This window comes from Vicugna pacos, chromosome 35 (assembly GCF_048564905.1).
Source record: "Vicugna pacos chromosome 35, VicPac4, whole genome shotgun sequence".
NCBI lineage: Eukaryota > Metazoa > Chordata > Mammalia > Artiodactyla > Camelidae > Vicugna > Vicugna pacos.
In genome coordinates, this window is record NC_133021.1 from 22,309,198 (window position 1) to 22,331,022 (window position 21,825).

The window sequence follows — 21,825 nt, forward strand, 5'->3', positions numbered from 1 at the left end:
TAATCATAGACATTCCCCACCTTTGTCAGTACATACCACATCTATATCACATATATATCCAATATCATATATATTGATATGCGAAGATAAAAAATTATATATCAGTACTTGTAAATATGCTCTAAAGATAATCCACACTCTGTTTGGCATGTACAAGGCCCCAAGATTATTTAACTGTACATCCAGGCAACACTCCCTCAATCAGAAAGAATTTCCAGACTCCGTAACTAAGCAAAGCCGAACAGATAACGATGAGCTCAAAGCCCTACCCATTTTCAGAGAGAGAGGTCTCAAAGGTAAAAGTAGTTCTTATAAAATACTGATATCAAGATTAAGGTACTGCTTCCCCAACACAGTTCTTGCTGCTGGAACAAGGTTACATGACATGGTTCCATGTTAGTATCTTCTCATGAATGAATCTTTGGCTTTTTAACATCTTTCTAACTTAGTCATTTAGTAACTGACAACATAATCATTTTCACTTTTCTTGCCATACAAGCAAAGTTGTAACAAATAACCAGGAACATATGGCTTCACATACGACTGTCTCCACAAGACAGATTTGCAAACTGGAATTCCTGTGCCAAAGAGAATGGATTGTTTTTGTTTTAGTGGATGTGGTCAGATTACATTCAGACAAAGCACTGCAGTTCACTCCTTCCAGAAGCAAAGTAAGAGAACACCTGCTTTCCTGCAACCCTGATACCACTCAACGTGATCCCTTCCCTTCTTTTTTTTTTTTCAGTCTGCCAATTACATGATTTTAAAATATAAACTCCTTGTTTAACTTTCATCAACTTGACTTCTAGCCAGTTTGAGTATCTTTTTATACATTTATTGGTCATTTAAATTTTATCTTCAATGAATCACCTTTGCCCTTTTTTCCCTTACGTGCTTTCTATTTCTTACTCATTTAGAGAAATTATTATTATGGATGTTAGTAGTTCTGTCTGTCATACCTATTGAAAATATATTTTCCAGTCTGCCTTTAATTTAGTCTATTTTTTTTGCCATGAACTTTTAAAAGGATGTATGTTGAAAGACATATTTGTCTTTCTGATTACTATGCTCGTTGGTCTGTTTGAAGGGTTTTTCTATTCCAAATTTGCTCTCCAAATATTTATTCTACTTGTTTATGGCTTTCTAATATTAAATCTTTATTTCTGTACATAGTATGAGAAAGAGGGCTAGCTTTGTTTTCATGTATGTACATGTGTGTATGTTACATATAATTTAATGCTTATCAGAGAGAATGATGTAACCAACATGGCAGAGTATGGGAACCCTAGTCTTTATTGCCCAACAGAGATCAACAGTTAGATCACAAACAAAAATAGACCTGGGAGAGCTCTGGAGTTCACTTAAGAAACTTTAGTAACACAGTGGAACAAAAAACTTGAGAATAACCACAACAAAAGGGAAGGAAGGCAGCTTCATTTTGCCTGCATCATCCCATCCCCCAAGCCAGCATTGCTGAGCATTAAGAGAGAACTCCCTGGTTAGAAACAGTTCCTCTCACAGGAAGAGGAAGAGCAGGGTGAGCAACCAGCTTCCCCAGTCTTTCTGGGCACCACAAAAAGGCCCCACTTCAGTTTCACCCCAATCAGAGACAGGCAAAGCTGAGATAAATACAGATGGCTAGGAACAACAAAGAAGATTAGAGGCTGCCTACAGCAGCCATATAGCAGGAATGCTTATGTTTTCTCAGGGACCTACTTTAGTGACAAACCAAGCAGCCTTCATTACTGAAGAAACCAGAGACCCCTTGCAGATTTCACTGGCTTCCATATCACAGGCACCTGCAGCTGGCCCCCACGGCTGAGCACATGCACACCACCAGTGCCAGCCAGTGCCATGAGGTGGGAAGCCCCATAAAAAAAGATGGGCAGGACCCCCAGGCAGGGACAGCACTATCTGGTTCCCTGGCCCAGAGGCTCTATCTCACTTTTTGCCTCTGAAATGGCTTACTTCTAGGAAAGTGGAACTTACACCTAAAATTCTGTTGGTTCCTTGAGCTAACTCCTGATCGGTCCATTTGTAGTATTTCATTTGCATGGAGCTCACTCCTGATTGGTCCATTTCTCTCCTTCCTGATTGATCCATTTCTACAAAGCTTGTTCCTAACTAGTCAACTTTTGTTATACCTTATTTACATATGATGTTGCAAAGTGTAAACTGGCAGCCTATAAAATCCTGTGTAAACTTACAAAAGGGGTCCAGAGCTTGGAGTGTTAACTCCTCTGGGCCTGCTGGCTAATAAACCTGAGTTCTCCAACTCTCCGAGTGCTGTTTGGTCTCTCGCCCAGATCCAAGTTGCTGTCACAACTGAGGTGTAACACTGAGCAGTAACACTGAGCTATATAACACTGAACTGTTGCACGCTTTCCTGCAACAGCCACTGCCTATCCACTGGATCTGGAAGCACTGCTGAGGACCCCAGTAGCCCTTGCAGCCCCTGTGCACCTTCTCCCCCTCCTCCTCAGTGCTCACCAAGGACCACACGGTTGTCAATGCTGTGGAACCCAACAGCCTGAGCCAACAAGCCATCACACCCCCCAGACTTGGTGCCACCACACGTGCCTGCATTTGGTGACTTGCACCACTAGACCTGGAGTCACAGCATGCACCAGTGTTCCCTCAGCCACAGGTGAAAGTCTTCCCTTACCAAAGAGGTTGTAATTATACCAAGCAGCTTTTCTGACCACAGTGGTATGAAACCAGAAATCAATAACAAGAGGAAAACTAGAAAATTCACAAATATGTGGAAGTTAAACAACATGTTCCTGGACAACCGATGGGTAAAACAAATCAAAAGGGAACATAACTTACCAAAACTTATGGGATGCAGCAAAAGCAGTTCTAAGAGGGAATTTTACAGCAATAAATGTCTAAATTAAGAAAAAAAGAAAGACCTCAAAAAAAAAAACCCTATCTTTATACCTGAAGTAACTACGAAAAAAAGACAAACTAAGTTCAAAGTTAGCATCAGAAGAAAGGGATAACAAAGATCATAGCAGAAATTAGTTAGAGAATTAAAAAATAATAAAAAGAAACTAAAGGTTGGTTTTTTGAAAAGATAAATAAAATTGACAAGTTTTCAGCTACACTTACCAAGAGAGAAGACTCAAACAATTAAAATTATAAAAGAAAATTGAGACATGCAACTAATACTACAGAAATACAGGATATCATAAGAGATTACAATGAACAACTATATGCCAAATAATTGGACAACCTAAAAGAAATGGGTAAATTCCTGGAAATATACAATCTATCAAGACTAAATAATAAAAAAAAAATATAAATTTTATACAGACGAGTAACAAGTGAGGAGAATGAATCAGTAATCAAAAATCTCCCAAAAAAGGAAAGCCCAAGAACAAATGGAGTCATAGATGAATTCTACCAACATTTAAAGAAGGATCAATGCTAATTCTTCTCAAACTGATAAAAAAAAAAACACTGAAAATGAGGCAACACTTCCAAACTCATTTTATGAGTCCAGTATTACCGTCATATCAAAGCCAGATAAAGACACTACAAGAAAAGAAATGTACAGGTTTGTATTCCTGATGAACATAGATGCAAAAATCCTCAAGAAAACATTAGCAAACTAATGTGGAAGTCGAGCTCCAGCTGTCAAATAGAAATTATCTGTGAGTATAGATAATCAGGAAAGACCTGAAAACAAGAGAAGTCAAATTTATGGCTCTTGAGCTTCAAAAACAAAGGCCCCTGGGCTTATGAGACAGGAACTGTGTTTGTGTCCCCCAAAATGCACACTTTGAAGCCCTAATCCCTCTTCTGTGACTACATTTGGAAATAGAGCGTAAGAGGAGGTACTAAAAGTTAAATGAGGTCGTAAGCATGGGCCCTGATCCAATTGAACTGGTGTCCGTAAGAAAAGGAAGACACACATCTGTCTCCCTGTCTCCCTCTCTCTCTCTCTCCCTGTTCCACATGGGTACAGAGAAGAAGCCATAAGAGGACACAGAGAGAAGACGGCAGCCTACAAGCCAGGAAGAGAGGCCTCGTTAGAAACTAAATTTTCTGGTACCTCAATCTTGGCCTTCCAGCCTCCAGAACTGAGAAAATGAATTGTTGGTGTGTAGGCCATCCAGCCTGTGGTCATCGTGTTAGGGCAGCCCTGGCAGACTTAAACAGTTTGTAACCAAGATCTGAAAGTCAGGGGCTTCGTCACATTAGGCTTTATTCCCTCATATCAAAACAACTGAGAAGTGGGACTACAGGACCCTCGTGCACCTCAGCACCTCCCATTCTGCTGCTCTGCCATCCTTAGTATGTGGCTTCTATACTCAAGGTCACTCTGGGGTCCAAAGACAGCGATTCCAAGGTTTGCATTCCAAGCAGCTGGAAGGAGGATATGAAGAAAGCATATTTTAAGGGCTTCCTAAAAGTCCCAAATGATACTTTCACTTACCTGTCATGGGCAAAATATTTATTCACCTGGCCAGAGCTAGCTGCAAAGGAGGCTGAAAATACATATTCTTTGGCTAGACACATTATCCAAGATTCTGCATCACAGAATAGAATGAATATTGGAGGCTAGTGATAACCTCTAATACAAAATATAAGAAAGAAAAGATTTGAAATAACCTGTAATTGAGCAGGGTTCATTTTTCCCACTTCCACTGCCAGCCTCCAAAGAGACAATGCTTGGAGTGGGAGGAGAGAGTGCAAGAGGAGAGGAGCAGAGAGGGGAGTTGGTTTGAGAGTTCTGAATCAGGTGGCCCCAGGCCCTGACTCCAATATGCTTGCCTTTGGAGGAGCCAGTGTCCCCCACACGTCCGCAGCTGGGAGAGGAAAGACAGCTACATGGTAAGAAGCTGAAGGAGAGTAACCAGATGTTTCTCCGATGTGCCTGGAAGGGTGAAGACAAGGCACTGAGCGCTTTCAATCAAGAAAACCCCATTTACTCAAGGAGGGGAGAAACGGGGGACACAGACTGTGTGACCCTGCCCATAGGAGTTTACTGGGATTAGCTTCGCAAGATTCAAATGAAAAAGAATCATGTCATTATGAAAGATATTATGGGGGGAAATTGAGTAAGATTCCTTAAAAATAATAATAAAGATAACTTAGAATCACTCAAGGTGCGGGTGGAAACTGAAATAAAAGAAAACTGAGACAGACAATCTGACTTTGTCCCCTATTTTGAGTAAACTACGATTAAAAAGTGGAGATATTTTTCAACACAGTTCCAATTAGAAATTTACATTTCCAGTAATGAATTGTTTTATACTTTCACCTGAGATCATAGAATATAAAAGTGAAGGAAGCAAAGCAAACAGAAGTAGTTGAGCTAGCTTTATGTGGCCTTAGGAACTCCACTGGGTCATTTGATTACAGCAGCATCCTCTCAAATCATTAATGATTAGTTCTGAAAATAACTACTGCCACAAATTTTACTGTGCTTGACATTCATTGCTTCATAGGAAGTTTTCCACTTTGATCAGATTCCTTCTTCAATCTGGACAAAGACGGGAAGGAAGGAAATAAGGGAGAAAGAGAATGAAGGATGGAGGGGATTCTGGACTAAGTAAACTAGAGAAAAATTTCCCATTTGAAATGTATTTCTTTGCTGTGTTCACTGAAAGAATAAAATGAACATATTGTTACTAACTTAGTGCCTGAAGATTGCTGCATGATCAGCAGTGGGGACCCTTGAGGTCCCCAGGGCAGGCAATGAAGCACCTCCCAAGGGCTTCTCCTTTCAGCCCATTGATCTCACTGCTTCATCCTTGGTAGAACTCACAAGGGAAGGCATCACTATGCTGTGAAGACCACATCAGCCTGGACTTACTAACAACTGTTCCTGTTTACAATTTTCGAAGCAACTTTTTGCCTGTGTTACCGGCACACCCACCCTGCGATTCAGGCAGGAAGACATTATTATTAGGCTCATCTTACAGCTAAGGGTGTGGTGATAACATAAAAACTTCTGACCTACTAATGTTTCACAGCCGATCACATCTTTATAAATTGAATATATCACACTACTTCTCTTGGAAAATGCACCAATTTAGGACAAAGTTCTTGGAGAAATGAAGGCTCCCTGAGTTTCCTCAGCCCCTACCTTCAAACCACCCCTTACCTCCCACTGCAGCTACACTTCCATGTCTCCCTGGACTTTACCTAACAAGGGCAAGAGGTTATCTTTGAGCTGAGACCAAAAGGATGTGAAGATGTCATTCAAGCAGAGTCAGGAGGTGAGAATTCCAAGCAGTTCAGAGTTTCTCAATACTCAGGAAAAGAGGAATACACCAGGATAGCTTGAACTCAGCTTGCAATGGGGAGAGACAATTACGAGATGAGGTTGGAGAGGTAGAGTTGGCATCAGATCTTGTAAAGCCTTGGAGGTCATGTCAAGGAGTTTAAATTTTATCCTAAGTACAAAGGCAAGGTTACATTTTCTGTAACAAGGAATGACAAATTTGCCATGTTCAGGGAAGCAGGACATATAGTGGTTAATAGTCCAAGCTCTAGAATCAGACAGTGTAGATTCAAATACCATTTCTACCATCTACTAAATGTATGAATGAAGGCAGGTTATTTAACAACTACATAGGTTAGTTTCTTCATTTATTAAATAAAGATAACAATAGCATAGCACAGGACTGTATTGAAATAATTAATTGTAAATCAGAAATGGTGCCTGGTGTATGGAAAGCACTGGTAAATATTATTTGCTTTTATTTTATTTTACTTTACTTTATTTTATTTTCAATTATTCTTGCTGCTGTGTGGAGAATGGATTGGGAGCAGGGGATAAGGAGCAAGACCAGTTGGGAAGTTATTGAAATGGCCCAAGGGATAGTTCATGGGGCTTAGACTAATTAGGTGAGGACAGAGATAAAGAGATGGATGTATTTTGGGGGAGTAGAGCCCAAAGGACAGCTAATGCATTAGATGAAGGTAAGAAATGAAAGAGAATCAATGGTGGCTCCAGGGCTCGGGACTGAGGTCTGGAGAGGAGCGGTCCTTTTACTGACATGAGAAAGACTGGAAGGAGGATTGGTTTAAGGGAAAATAAATTTTTTTATCCATATCAAGCTTGTACCTGTTATATATTCAAATGGAAAGGTCAAAAAAAAGCAGTTAGGTAAAACCAGGTAAATGCAGCTGAATCTGATTAGAATCTTGTGGCAAAGAACAGGACCAGGCTCACCCTGTGAAACAGGGCAAAGGTAGAAAGTGTCAGGAAAGTCTGTGAAGGACTTCGACATGGGCAAAAAAAATCAGTGGGTGTCCTGTAGCTCACCCATCCTGATCATCTACATCTTTCATTGTCTGTGAGCTGTTCTGCAACCCTGTACATTGTAGAATACGGTAATAATACAAATGATTCTTGACCACAGAAATGCAAATTTCTTGTGTCAGGTGAGATGTAATTTACAGTCGCCTTGAGGATGGATTAGTCTCTTTATTTGTAAATTCATTTCCAACATTTCCCTATCGCATGGAAACCTGTAAACCTGTGCCCCTTTAAGTTCTCCTCTGAAACTCTTGCAGGGTCCTCCATTGTTTAATGAATTAAATAAAATCCTTGACCAGCTTTGGTTTTATATTAGTATGAGAATCATGATTTTTATCTTAAAAAAAAATACTCTGTAACAGGAGCCAAGATACTTTCCAGTAAAAAAAAGATTAAAAAAAAAAAGCCTCAACCAAACATCATCTACATGTAACTTAATATCTTGGGAGAAAAAAGGAAATAGAAATGTTCATGCAGCATGGACCTGCAACAAGCCAGTTGCTGGCCTTAAACCTAGATCCCCTTATTGGGAGCTTGCAAGGAGACCAGATGAACAGTTATTGGAGACTAAAACATCACCTTCATAGTAATGAAGGCTAGACTGGGAAGATAAAGTTTACTATGAGAGCCAAATGGACTTTCTGTCACTGAACCTGAGAATTAAGCCAGTCACCCAAGTTATGGTGCAGCTGAAGCAGGAAAATTTTTTCAACAAATAATGTTTGGACAACTGGATAAGTGCCTGGAAATAGAATAAATCTCAACCCCTACCTCACACCACTCATAAAAATTAGTTCCAGATCAATCATAAGCATAACTCAAACTGCAGTTAAACTATAAAACTTCTAGAAGAAAACAGAGGAGAAAATATTTGTGATCAAGAGGTAGGCAAAGATTTCATAGATAGGACACCAAAAACACTTATCATAAAAGAAAAAAGTGATTTATTAGACTTCACCAAAATTAACAACATCAGAATTAACAACAGGGGAAAATCCTCATTAAGTTGTACACTTAAAATCTGTGCATGTCTTTGTATGTAAATTATACCTCAATTAAGAAAAAGGTTTGTTGTAAAAGTGAAAAAATTCATAGTGCATCAGAGCAAATGTTCACAGAAGGAAAATAAATAATAAACAATAGTTACTATTATATGCAAACTATCACATCATAAATTTATAATACATGTCTGCTAATAACGTCTTTTACAAGCCTCTCATTGAAATTGAGATTTATTTTTAAGTGCAGAAATTCTGTCAAAATAATTTTCTTTTATCTCTAAGAAGGATATATAAAATTACTTAATGTAATGCAAATGGTAATTTAAATGGTTCTATTGAACAAGACCTCATTGGTAATTCAAATGCCTTAAGGAAATAATTTGTACTGATCTTATGTCTAGCTCAGTGTTTATGGCCAGCATTCCAATGTCACTCTGTGCCCATTAAAAGCTGCCAGATCTTAATTTGATGTTCTAAAATACCAAACAGGGTCAACTGCAATAAATTCTCATGCACTTTTTTCTTGTCTTAATCTATTATAATCTTGCCGTGTAGACATACACACAGAAAAAATTAACTATTTAAATTGGAAGCACTTGAAATTTTTCCCTTCCTCTTAATGGAGTTTCTGAGGAGTGTGCAGGCCTCTATTACCACGACTCACGTGGATCTAACAAAAAAAGCAGATAAAAATTTTTAATTTGGATAAAAAAGACCTTTAATAAAGTTTGTGTTCTACACTTTAAAAATATGTAACTCTAGCATTTCTTAAATCCTAAAGCTTTTTCAGTCATGATACAAAACCCATTTTGCTGTAGAAACATTCAAGGTGTCAGTCCCTACAATGTCAAATAGCTTGCTTTAGCCTGTGTCATTCAACAGAGCTTCTGGAAGATTTGTAGTATTTGATATCATATTTCTTCCTGTACAATTTTGAATTTTCTCTCTTATATTCAGATCAAGGTTTCCAACAACAAAATGTGCAGCTATGAAAAATCTAAAGCAGAGATTCTTCCCTATTTATTGATACTTGTTCAAAACATTGATATTACAGATTTCAATTTTTTTCCTTTATTGTTGATAAGTAAGATTTTAAAACTTAGTATGTAGATTGTTAAAATTACATTGGGGGGTTAATTGTTTTCTAAATTTTTTAAAATTATTTTTTGAAATCATGAATTGAAAAACAATCCAAGGTACAAATTTTTTTTACAGTTCTGTTGATGTACAGCTGACATGTAGTAAACAACACATATTTAAAGTGTACTATTTGATCAGTTTTCGATACATGTACACACTCATGGAAACCATCACCAGACATGATCATCACCCTTGAAAGTTTCTTAAAAGTTTCCTTATACCCCTCTGTAATCCTCCCTCTTTCCTTCCCCACACCCCTTCCAGTGCTTATTCTCTCTATAGGTTAGTTTGAATGGTCAAGAATTTAAATAGGTGAGATCATCTGACATGTATGCTTTTTTTAATCTGATATTTTTCACTCAGCATAATTATCTTGAGATTCATCACACTGTTGTGGGTACCAGACGTTTGTTCTTTTTCATGGAGTAGTATTCTGTGGTATGATTTTTACACCATTTGTTTATCCATTCACCTGTGCTGGACATTTGGGTTGTTTCCAATTTGGGACTATTACAAATAAAGCTTCTATGAACATTTGTGTGCAAGTCTTTATGTGGACATATGCTTTTATTTCTCCCGGACAGTTACCTAGGAGTAGAACAGCCAGGTTACATGGTAAGCATATGTTTAACTTTTTAATGAACTGCTAAACCATTTCCTAAAGTTGTCACATCCCCAGCCACTGCAATGTCTGAGAGTTCTAGTTCCTCCATACCCTTGTCAACACTTAACATGATCAATCTTTTTAATTTTCACATTCTATTATGAGTACGTAGTAGTGCCTCACATGGTTTTAGTCAATGTTGAAGTTTTGATATCAACAAGTGTTTTAAGAATTTGGCTAAGGTGTCAGTATTTTTTAAGGCTCTGCCAATGGTTCTCATTCATACCCAGGCTTAATAATCCAACTGGATGGAACAGAAGAAGCAGATGATAGAAAGCCCAGAAATAACCCCTTACATAAATGCTGAAATGATTTTGGACAAGGATACCAAGGCCACACAATGGGTAAAAGGCATTCTTTTCAACAAATGGTACTGGGAAAACTGTATATCCACGTACAAAAGAAAGAAGCTGGACCCTCACCTACAACCTATACAAAAGTTACCTTAAAATGGATCAAAGACTTAAACGTAAAACCGGAAACTATGAAACTTTAGAAGAAAACACAGGGCAAAGTCTTCATGACATTGGATTTGGCAGTGATTCCTTAGCTATGACACCAAAGGCACTGGCTTCCAAAGGAAAAATAGACGTATTGGACTTCATGAAAATTTAAAACTTTTGTGCCTCAAAAAACAATATCCACAAAGTGAAAATGCAACCCACAGAATGGGAAAAAATTTGCAAATCATATATATATGGGATTAATATTCAGAATATATAGAGAGCTCTTAAAATTCAACAACAACAAAAACAAACCAGTTCAAAAATGGACAAAAGACTTGATTAGACATCTCTCCAAAGAAGATAACACGAATGGTCAGTAAGCACAAGAAATGCTCAACATCATTAATCATTAGAGAAATGCAAATCAAAACTACAATGAGATATCACCTTATACCCATTAACATAGCTACTAGAAAGAAAGAGAATGTGGAGAAATGGGAACACTGTGCACCATTGTTGGGAATGTAAAATTGTATAGCTTCTGTGGATAACAGCATTCCTCAGAAATTAAAAATAGAATTACCATATGATCCAGCAATTCCACTTCTGGGTATATACCCAAAAAGATTAACAGCAGAGATTCAAAGAGGTATTTGTACACCCACACTCATGGCAGCATTATTCACAAAAGCTAAAATGGGAAAGTAATCCAAGCGTCCACGGATGAAAGAAAGAATGGATAAACAAAATATGTACACACATGCAGTGGAATATTAGTCAACTTTAAGAAGGAAGAAAACTCTGGTTTATGCTACGACGTGGATGAAGCTTTAAGGACAGCATGTAAGTGAAGTTAGCCAGTTTCGAAAAGACAAATACTATATGATTCTACTTATATGAGGCACAATCAAAATCATCGAGTCAGAAAGCAGAATGGTGGTTGCCAGGGGCTGGAGGAGGGGAGAAGAGGGAGTTCGTATTCAGTTAATATAGAGTTTGGGTTTTACAAGATGAAAAAAGCTCTGGAGAGGGATGGTGGTGATGGCTGCACAATATTATGAATGCATTTAATATCACTGAAATGTACACTTAAAATGGTTAAGAGGATGAATTTCACATTATGTATATTTTACCACAATTTTTTAAATTGAAAAATAAAAAGGAAACAAGCGATGGAGAGGCTTCCTGGTGGTCCTCTGGTTCTTAGTGTAGTTCCTTAAGAGACCCAGCTGTACTTCCAGAGTCCAGGGAGCTTTACTCCAAGAACTTCTTTCTGCCTGCGCCAGTTTCAATGGATTTTGTTCCCTGCAGATCAATCCCCGTTTGCTTCATATGTTGTCAGTGGTGCTAGGTAGCAATGGTAACTGCTTCACAGACATGTGTTCTAGGGAGAGACAGTGTATGCATATATAGCACATTAATTCACAGATGTTAATGCTTATTAAGTAACCTAACACTGGGCTCCCATGGGCATAGCCTCTGTGCAGCATCAATTCAAAGAAACCAACAGCCAATTTTAATTTTAAACTAAGTCCACAATTCTTAAAACCCCCTTCTTCTCACTCTCTGCCTCTCTCATACCCTGCAGTGACTTCAAACATCTCTCTCCATGCTTTGCCCTCAGCTCCCCACCAAAACTTCTCTCACAAGCCTTTTTGGGCTTTCTTCTTCCCCAGCCTTCTCCTCCTGGTGCTGTTCTCCCATCCCTTCCTTTCAGTTCTCCTCCCGCTGACTATCCCTGGGATGTGCAGGAAGGGGTTGGCTGAGGGAGGTTAGCAAAGGGTGAGAGGTCAGGCAGAGGGAGATACTTGTTAACAGGCAAGAGGAAATATATGTGCTTTATATAAAACCTATCGTTAGTAACAGCCTACCAATTATACACACATGTTATGATTAAAATAGAACTCCTGAGCAGAGTTAATTTTATATTACTGATTTATATTTTATATGGTAAAGCACAGACGCTTTACCAGGACCAAAAAAGGAGAAGCCGAGGTACGCAAGATGGTATTTTGAGTAGCTCTTGCTGTGAAGAAAACCCAAACTGAGAGGCTCCCACAGCTGTTAATCATTATCTCTCAGGGATCTGTGGGTTGACTCGACTCCGTAGGGTGGTTCTTTCTCCCTGGTCCCTCGTGCAGCTGCGTTTAGATAAGAGCCGGGGCCAGAGTCCTCTGAAGGCCTGACAGGGGCTGGGGGCCCATGATGGCGTCTTCACCTCCCATCTGTTGCCTCAGTGTTCCTCCACGTGGCCTCTCTCTCCTCAGGGCTGAAAGAGCCAGTTAAGTGCCAAGTCCACCACCACCTCTTCTGTTTTCTATTGGTCAAAGCAGTCACAGAGCCTGCCTGGACTCAAGAGGGAGGGAAAGAAATGGATCCCACCTCTTGATGGGGAAGGGAGAGATAGTCATAGCCATTGCTGGAAAACCTATAGTCTGCTGCAGGTGGCATAAAAGTTAGATATTTACACCAGAAACAAATATTCCTTACCATTAAGGGTGAGCCCAATAAAATAACTGGGCAAAATTACAAAATGCTAAATCAAAAGGAAAAAAAAAAATCCCTTCCCACTCCAAAAAAAAAAAAAAGGCAGAAATCTTACTTCAAGTCAACCCAGCTCACTTGCCAGAAGATTAAAGTGCACTTTAGCCAGGAGGAGATGGGCCAAAATACATGTTAGACTTGGGGGGCATGCCAAAAAAGTGAGGTTGTAAGAAACACAGTTAAAATCCAACTCAATTAAATGAACTCCCCTACATTCCTATAGCCCCCATCCTCCAGCCACTAGCCACCCTCTGCAGAGATGTTCCAGGAGGTCCCTACCCAAAGAGGAAGCCACGTGGAGAATTTTCTCCCACACCTTCATTCCAGGACATTCTGTTCTTCCTTGCCTGTAATTCAATCGGCCATCCTCTTCTTCACCTCCCAAACTCAGACAGTGCCACTCCTGTCTTTTTTTTTTAATGAAACTATAGTCAGTTTGCAATGTTGTGTCAGTCTCTGGTATACAGCAAAATAGTTCAGTCATACATATACATACATATATTTGTTTTCACATTCTCCTGCCTTATAGGTTACTACAAGATATTGAATATGGTTCCCTGTGTTATACAGCATAAACTTATTTATTTTATATATAGTAATTTGTGTCTGCAAATCTTGAACTCCCAATTTATCCCTTTCTACCCCCTACCCACCCTGATGACCATAAGTTTGTTTTCTATGTCTGTAAGTCTGTTTCTATTTTATAAATAAGTTTGTCTTTTTTCAGATTCCACATATAAGTGATATCATATGGTATTTTCCTTTATCTTTCTGGCTTACCTACTTAAGAGTGACAATCTCCAGGTCTACCCATGATTTGCTGCAAATGGCATTATTTTATTATTTTTAATGGCTGAGTAGTATTCCACTGTATAAATATACCACATCTTTATCCAGTCATCTGTCGATAGACATTCAGGTTGTTGCATGTCTTGGCTGTTTTAAATAGTTCTGCTATGAACATTGGGGAGCATGTATCTTTTCAAATGAAAGTTCCTTGGATATATGCCCAGGTACTCCTGTGTCTTGAAGCTATTTCTAGAGTGTTCCTCTACTTGGAGCTTTAACTCTGCCCTTGTAAACTTTCCACTGCCACTTTCTCAAGGCGAAGTAGTTTATTCTCTCAAGTTCAGAAGGTGAATTTCCTCTTCTCTGTGCTCCCCGTTGCTTCCTGCAGACATTTTAGTGGCTCAGCGTTTTATTCAAAACAAAACAAAAAAGTAGACTAATTTTTCTCTTGAGGTTCCTGCCACTTGGGTAAACTATTCTGTCTACCTCTTCAGAACTGTCTTCTCCCAAAATTAGTCAGTCCTGCTCTCTCATTTCAAAACACCTGACTCCCAGTCCTCCTTTAAGATGACCTTAAATCTTGCCATCTTTCTGTCTGAAAGAGTCACGAATTATACCTGGTTTCTTAAATATTCCTGATTTCTCACCGAGTTAGCATTTTGGCCCCCTCAAGAGCATCCCAGTCTCAGCAATTTTATGTGGCCACCCTAATCCTGAATGACTTAACAGATAGCTATCCTTTGGCCTCTTATTTCCTTGATCATCTCAGACAGCCAGGCCCTTGGACACACCCTGGGCATTGTCAGCACTCATAATCTCACTGCCTCGAGAAGCAAAGTTCAGTCTACCTAGCTTCTGACCACAATGACCCATCCTTCCGGTGGGCTTGTTTGGCCACTCCCATTATAGCTAAACTTTCTCCAAACCTAGTAACCTAGCCCTGCAGGAGAGCCACATGACTGAGCAGATTGCTTTTGACACGATCACCAATTTCAGACTCTCAGGCTGCCTGGAAGTCCCATTACATTTTTCTGAGCAACTCACTCTCCCATTCTTTGCAATGACTTTGTTAAACTTTCTCTAGCTCCCAAAATCTATGACCTGCTGTTCTCTCACCCCCCAGTAGATGACTCTACTCCTTTTCTTCCTTTAGAGAAAATAGAAGCTTGAAATATTATTTTACACAATCTCATTGCTTTTAGGATGAGAAAACAATCTTGGCCACTGTCCATGTTGTTGGTCCTATGCATTTTGTCCCTACTGATCTTTCACTACCTGGCCTTGCCTCATACCAGAGCTCCCAGGACACCTGTCACACTGGTTTACACTCAGTTCCTAATCCCTTCTGCCACTCTCCTGACCCCACCCCTACCCATCAGCAAATGCTGTTTGTTCTCGTTTCATAATGTATCTTGGATCCAAACTCTTCTCACCATGCCCACTCTTAGAATCCTAATCAAAGCTATCATCATTTTTTCTCTGGGCTGCAGCCACAGCCTCCTGAGTGTTCTCTCACTGCTTTTCTTCTTGCCTCATTCAATTGGTTTTCCAATCACAAACCAGCATGATGGCATATAGCAGAAGTCAAATCATGTACTCGCTTGCTGAAAACCTTCAAATTGCTCCTCATCGCAATTATGATAAAACCCAGAGTCCTCAGGCTGACCCTCGGGCCCTGCTTGGTCTGGCGCCTGACTGCCTCTCAGTCCCCATCCTCTCCCACTGCCCCCTACTCTTTCGCCATATTCCAGATGCACTGTCCTTTCTCCCCTTCCGCATTCCCACCTCAAGGTCTTTTCTTGCTCTTCCTGTGCAGTGCTTTTTCGGCCGCCCCTTTTTCATTATTTTGCAAAGAGCTGTTCCCTGATCTCTTTCCCTTTCCCCATAAAAGTCACTCTGTTGCTTGACTTGACTTTCCATATAGTACTGGGACTCTGTTCAGAACCTCCCAATGACTTCCCATCACTCAGAGCAAGGTCCCTACCAGAACAGAATAGTCCCTTCCTTGCTGTTTTTCCAACATCTCAAGTGCCCTCCTAACTCAGGGCCTTTGAATGTGCCCTCTCTCTTGCCAGAAATTTTCTCATCCAAAAATCCACATGGATTAATCTCTCATGCATTTAGGTCTGGCTCAAGCATCACTTAACTAGATCTTCCTTGATGACCATAGTTAACATGGCAACTCCATCCCCACCCCCATCAGTCTGTCCTCCCCTTCTAGTTTCCCTCAAAATTCTTACATTACTTGACATGTTAAATATTACTTCATATATTGTGTTTTTCCCCAACTACAATCTACTTTCCATGAGAGCAGGAATTGCTTTCTTCACTACTGTTTTCATTGTCCTTAGAAAAGAGTAGGTGCTGAATAGTTTCTTGTTATTATTTAATGACCGAAATATCTGAAGTTACCTAATTAATTTATGGGTCTAATTTATGCCTTTATGTCTCCACCTCCTTCCCCACATATATGCCCTTGAAGACAGCTGTAGAGGTGAAAAAGGTGAACTTAACCACGTTTGCAAATCTGATTTTAACGTCTCTGCTTTCAGATCTCCCCATTTTTCTCTCTGGAGACTCCACTCCCGAAAGTCACGGGGTCATATCCAGTCAGTCGTTTCTTACAATTACAAATCCGGCGGCCAAGAATGGCCTTGGGCGTATGCAGTACTTCTTTTACATCACTGTATCTCTGTAATACATTCGTAGAAGCGGGGTCGCCCGGTCAAAGGGTCAGGGCAGATGTCAGTTAAGTAGCTGTTGCCAAATTCCCCCCTACAGGGTTCAGACCAGTTTGGAGATACGCAAGAAGCCACAGCCTCGCCCGCCAACTGAGTGTCGTTAAGCTTCAGGGTGGGATGGGGGGCGGTCTGAGAGCTGAGAAACCCCTAGGGCGGAGGCGCCCTTCCCCACCCGGTTCCGGCACAGCCCGCCTAACTCGGCCGCGGCGCCTCCCCTGCGGCGGGGCGGGCGGGCAGGCGGGGACCTCCCCTCTGGCCCCCGTCCCCTGCGGGCGGGCTGCGCGCGCGGGGAAGCCGGGCCTTGCACAACCGGCCCGAAAGAGGAAGCCCAGAAAGGGCTGCAGTTAACACTTCAGAAGGCCGTTGCAAAGTAAACCGGCTTCTGAGGCTTTTGTGGAACCATCATCCGGCTCCCGATCCTTTAACCACTGGTATTTCCAGGAGACAACAAAGGGAACGCTCCCGGGGGAAGAGTGCACACGGCGCAGGTAGGGAGGGATGAGAGAGGACGGCGCAATTTTTCCCAGAATTAAAACCAAAGTCTTCTGGGTGGCGGTGGGAGGAGCAGGGGGTGCTAAGACGAAATGCACAGACCCGATGAGTTGGAAAAAGCAGCCCCCGAGCTTTTGGTGTCTTTATTCACGTCCGTTGTGTCTCCAACCAGGCGCCCTTCTGGCACCCCGATGCCGAGCGGCCCGCCGAGCGCCACACCTCTGTGTACCGCGTGGGGAGGGCCCAGCTGACACCACTTCCTCCCCTAAGCTGCCGATTGGAGCCCGGACGCAGCCGAGTGCACCCCGCGCCTTCCCGGCCGCCGCCCCAACACCGACCCGCGCCCACAAGTCCCCGCCGAGGCCCCGCGCGTGCCCAAACAACCGTCGAGGTAAGCGGCGCCCGCCAGCCCAGGGGCCCTGGGAGCTGCACCCGCGCCCGCGGGGCTGTCATCCGACCAGGTGCCTAGCCCATCGGCCCCGAGGCCGCGCCAGCTCGCGGCGCTGGCTGGGTGAACGCGCGTCCCCCTCTTGGCTCTCCAGAGCGAGGGGTCCCCAGGGTCCTCTCCGCGGATCTCTGCACTTGACCCAGCTTCCCCGGGATTGGCAGCTCGGTTCGCCTTCCTCACCTTAAGTTTCATCAGATTTGACTGATTTCCTGCCCAGAAAATTGCTATAGGTTCAAACGGGGGGCCGCGACTCCCCCTCGCCTGTTTAGCGGGTCCAGGTGCCCCAGCTCTGCAGGAATTCCCGGGGCGTTTAGGACACCGTAGTTTAAATCCGAGTGGTGTGAGAATTTGAGAGTGACGATCGACCGCAGTCTGATGCGTCTTGGAGTATTTCCTTCCTTGAAAACTTTCAGACAGTTGTTTCTTCTTTTTAAAAATAACTTTTCCGCCGAATTATTGTCCTTTCCATTTTAAAATAACATAGAGGAAAGATCTGGACACCAGGCATAAGTTTTGTAATTTGGCTTGAAATGAATATCCCGAGCGCCCTTTTAAGCATGAAGCAAACTAACCAGGATGTTATTAGATCCAGGAGGACCTCGAGGCAGGAGTTCCCCTGAAGACTTTGCCCAGTGCAACTCTTATTTTCCTCCTGGGAAGGTATTTCTTATCTTTCATACCATGGACCGCTAAACGTGTTTTTTCCTAGAGCAGTCCAGAAATAACTTTTAACGTGATCGTTAGAGAAAGGGGACTGGAGTAACAGAGAAAAGTAACATGAAAAAACTCATGAGTTTATGACTCCTTGGAATATGATTTCTGGTGGTATAAAGTGGTTCAAATAAAGGCAAGGGTATTAGCTGCTACCTAATTTTAAAGTCTAGGTCTCTGAACGGAAGTTTCAGAAAAAGAGCCTGTGTCCCTTTGAATAACCCTCCAGTGGCAATTTTCCATCTGGCCTCCCTCGCTGAAATACTGGGATGGCACATGGGCACTCTTACAGTAACGCTGGCTGGCAAAATTAACAGAAGATCTGCTAGGAAACTTATGTAATGTCTTCCGGATGGTATTTCCTGTCTGCTCAACGTGTTGTGAAAGGTCTATGAAATTTAACACCATCTTCAGACTATTAATACTTAGCAATTTTTACACTATGTTTGTGTTTTTTCTGGGTATTTGGGAGACTTGGGTTCTGTTCCATATCTGCCTGTAGACAAGGATAACTTTGATTAAGTTGCTTTAATCTCTCTGGACCTGAGATAATTTATCAGTTAAGTTTATTGGCTTCCATTATGTCTATCATTAAACTAGCAATTGAGGAATTGCCATGTCTTTGAATTCGTCCTGTCTGGAATGCTGACAAAGTTAGAATTGCCTATCATTAACAAAAATAGAATGAAGAAAATAATAATTATAACAGATTTTATTAGATTCTGAAATATTTTGAGGCCTTGTGTTTCTGAGAAGTTCCTCTAAAAACAATTTCTGACCTACATGTAAGATGGCAAATTTCCATATAGGCGGTTGCTGTGCCCAGGCTTAGGCTGGTAAATACTAGATTTCAGAATTCTTTCATTGTTACTTCTCAAGAAATATAACTTTGTTATGTGGGTTACTTTGTGATTTAGTTACTTCAAATCTTAAACACGATACTTACTACGTTATGTAGTGTCCATTAATTTTTTTGTATTTTCATATCCTAAGACTATATATCAATCACCCACTATTTTTTGCTTTCTTTCACTTATAAATAAAAAATTCCAGGTATCTTCATATTATTAGAATGAGCTGCTTATGATATTTGTAGCCATAAGTGTCTGCATTTGATATGCCACTTCGAATTTCTTTAAACCCTCCCACTTTCAAAAAGCATTATTATTTTCATTTAGTTGTAATCCTCCTCAATTTTATTTCAGTTATCTTTGTATCTAATACCCTTTAATGAGTCCACAAATCTTGTAATAAATTTTGTGTTTCATAGTCTATTACACCAAAATATTTATAATTGTATAGGGCCTTGTGAGTTTATTTTATAAGCAACAGAATGATTTTAGGAATTCTGGCCTCCCAGAAGAACAGTTCTTCTTATTATTTTTTTAATAATTTTTTGTTTGTTTTGGGGGGAAGGTAATTAGGTTTATTTACTTATTTATTGTTATTACTTTTTTTATTTGATGGAGGGACTAGGGATTGAACCCAGGACCTTGTGCATGCTAGGCATGTGCTCTACCACTGCTATATCCTCCCCGCCAGTTCTTATTATTAACATAAGATTTTCAGTATGAAAATATATATGTCTTATGACGGTTTTGTCATCTTAAAGTGGGCAAGTAACTTAAAGTTTAGGCATTTATTATAAATTCAACTACATAATAAATGTGAAGACTTAATGGTATTAGATTGGGACACTGGTTGTACAGAGATGTTTCCATGTATCACAGTTATAATTGTCATGAGAAACATGACTTCTAGAGGAAGTTGCTCTATATCTGGAAAGGCAACGATTAAATTTCTTATGAGGCGAGAGAGTAGCAACACTGAGGAATGGCATTTAACCGTCTGTGATCAGTGAGGGGCTGGCCTGTACATGCAGCATAACAAGGCAGTGCCTGAGAACAGCTTCTAGGAAGGAAAGGATGTGACCCAGCACCACCGCATCCCTACTGCTTAGCCAAATTCCTGGCACCATAGTTGGGACTCATAGCATTTACTAAATATACTGATACATCAGTTCCACTTCTGGTTGTACCATCGAAATGCCTCAAGCCCCAGAGCCCCAGCTGGCTCCATCATTACCAACCCTGGGGCTTGAGCAGGCAGAGATGTAGCACCACTCCAGGGTACCACACCTTCCCAGCACCTAGTCTAGGGCTTGAATTCACCACTCCATCTCCAAACATCTCCTGAGCATCATCTCTGCACTTGAATCATTAGGAGACGTGAGAGCTATTATCTTTCTTCTCTGTCAACTCAGTTTCCTCTTTCTCACCCAATATTAATTGTAAATAATAATTACATGTATTTAGCTTACATTTTGTACCAGACCCTGTGCTAATTTAGTTGTGTTGTTTCATTAATCCTCACATCCTGGGTTTATACTATTATCATCCCCTTTTATCATTGAGAAAATGAAAGCACATAGAGGTTTGGGAGTTAGAAGCAGAGCTGACCTTTGAGCTGAGCCAATATGATACCAGCATTGGAGGTGCAGTACCAAGGACAAGAGCTCAACTGGTGAAAAAAAATACAAGGCCTTTCCTCGGTGAACTTCTTGTTGAATGGGGAGACATAAATGGGCAGTTACAATTCAACATGTGACCAAGGTCATGTGCTGTGGGAGCAAACATCCCTGTACCACACTGGGGTCAGGGAAGATGAAATGACGGTAGGTAAACAAAGAATTTGCCTTGTTATCATGGGAAGACAAGATATAATCACTTGGGAAGTGATCATCTTTATATGTCTTGAAAAAATAAGTCTGCCTTGGCAGCAATCATGTGATTTCATTTTTATCTTTATTATATTCTAATCCCTCTTGATGGCTGGCTGGGTTGATTAAATCAATGAAGCAGGGAGTAGACTTTTTTCTAATTCTAGTGGGGATTCTTCTGATTTGATCTCGTATCACAGGCTCATCAGTCCGATGGCCCTGGGCTGGGGGGGAGGAGAAATGCTAAATCACACAGCAATTATGTTTCTACAAACTGGCTGGAAGATTTATGTCCCTAGATCTTTATCACATCAAACTGGAGAGAAAATATAAAGAATGGCAGTAGAACAAGCAAATGCTAGACTAGATTTATTTTTTCCTTCCTTTTTTAGTATGAAATATTTCATACATACAAGAGATGGTGTAAGATATATACATAAATAATTGCAAATTATAATAAAGCCAATATCTGGATACCTGTCACCCAACTTAAGAAGTAAAATGCTCCCACTGCATCTTCTGGTTTCCTCCCAATAGCATTATCCTTTTTTCCTGAGAGAGGTAATCAGTATTCTAAATGGGCTGATTTTTAAAAAAAAGCATTTAGAAAGCACGTATATGCACTTGCAAAGTTGTCAAACTGGGAATCAGAGTACGTTGGCACTTGGGAAAAAATTAGAGTTTCCCGCTGACTTTAAGTGTGGTCATAAGTAGAGTGTCCTGTTAAGTAAAGATAACTTATTTAATTGAAATAACATAGAAACAAAATGGATTACAAATGGTTAAGATTAAGTAATGGGAAGAGTGGTATCTTAGTCATTAATGAAGTGACCAAAATTCATCAGCAGATAACT

The 21,825-nt window shown here is 40.7% G+C and overlaps 1 protein-coding gene across 1 annotated transcript in view; it reads left to right on the forward strand.

Annotated features, from left to right (window-relative positions):
* Positions 1 to 16,866: 16,866 nt before the first annotated feature.
* Positions 16,867 to 21,825, forward strand: part of APBB1IP (amyloid beta precursor protein binding family B member 1 interacting protein) — a 97,779-nt gene continuing 92,820 nt past the window's right edge. Inside the window, exons 1-2 of the mRNA XM_072955108.1 lie at positions 16,867 to 17,089; positions 17,266 to 17,484. The gene's annotated coding sequence lies outside the window, so the exon portion shown is untranslated. The remainder of the gene's footprint in view (positions 17,090 to 17,265; positions 17,485 to 21,825) is intronic.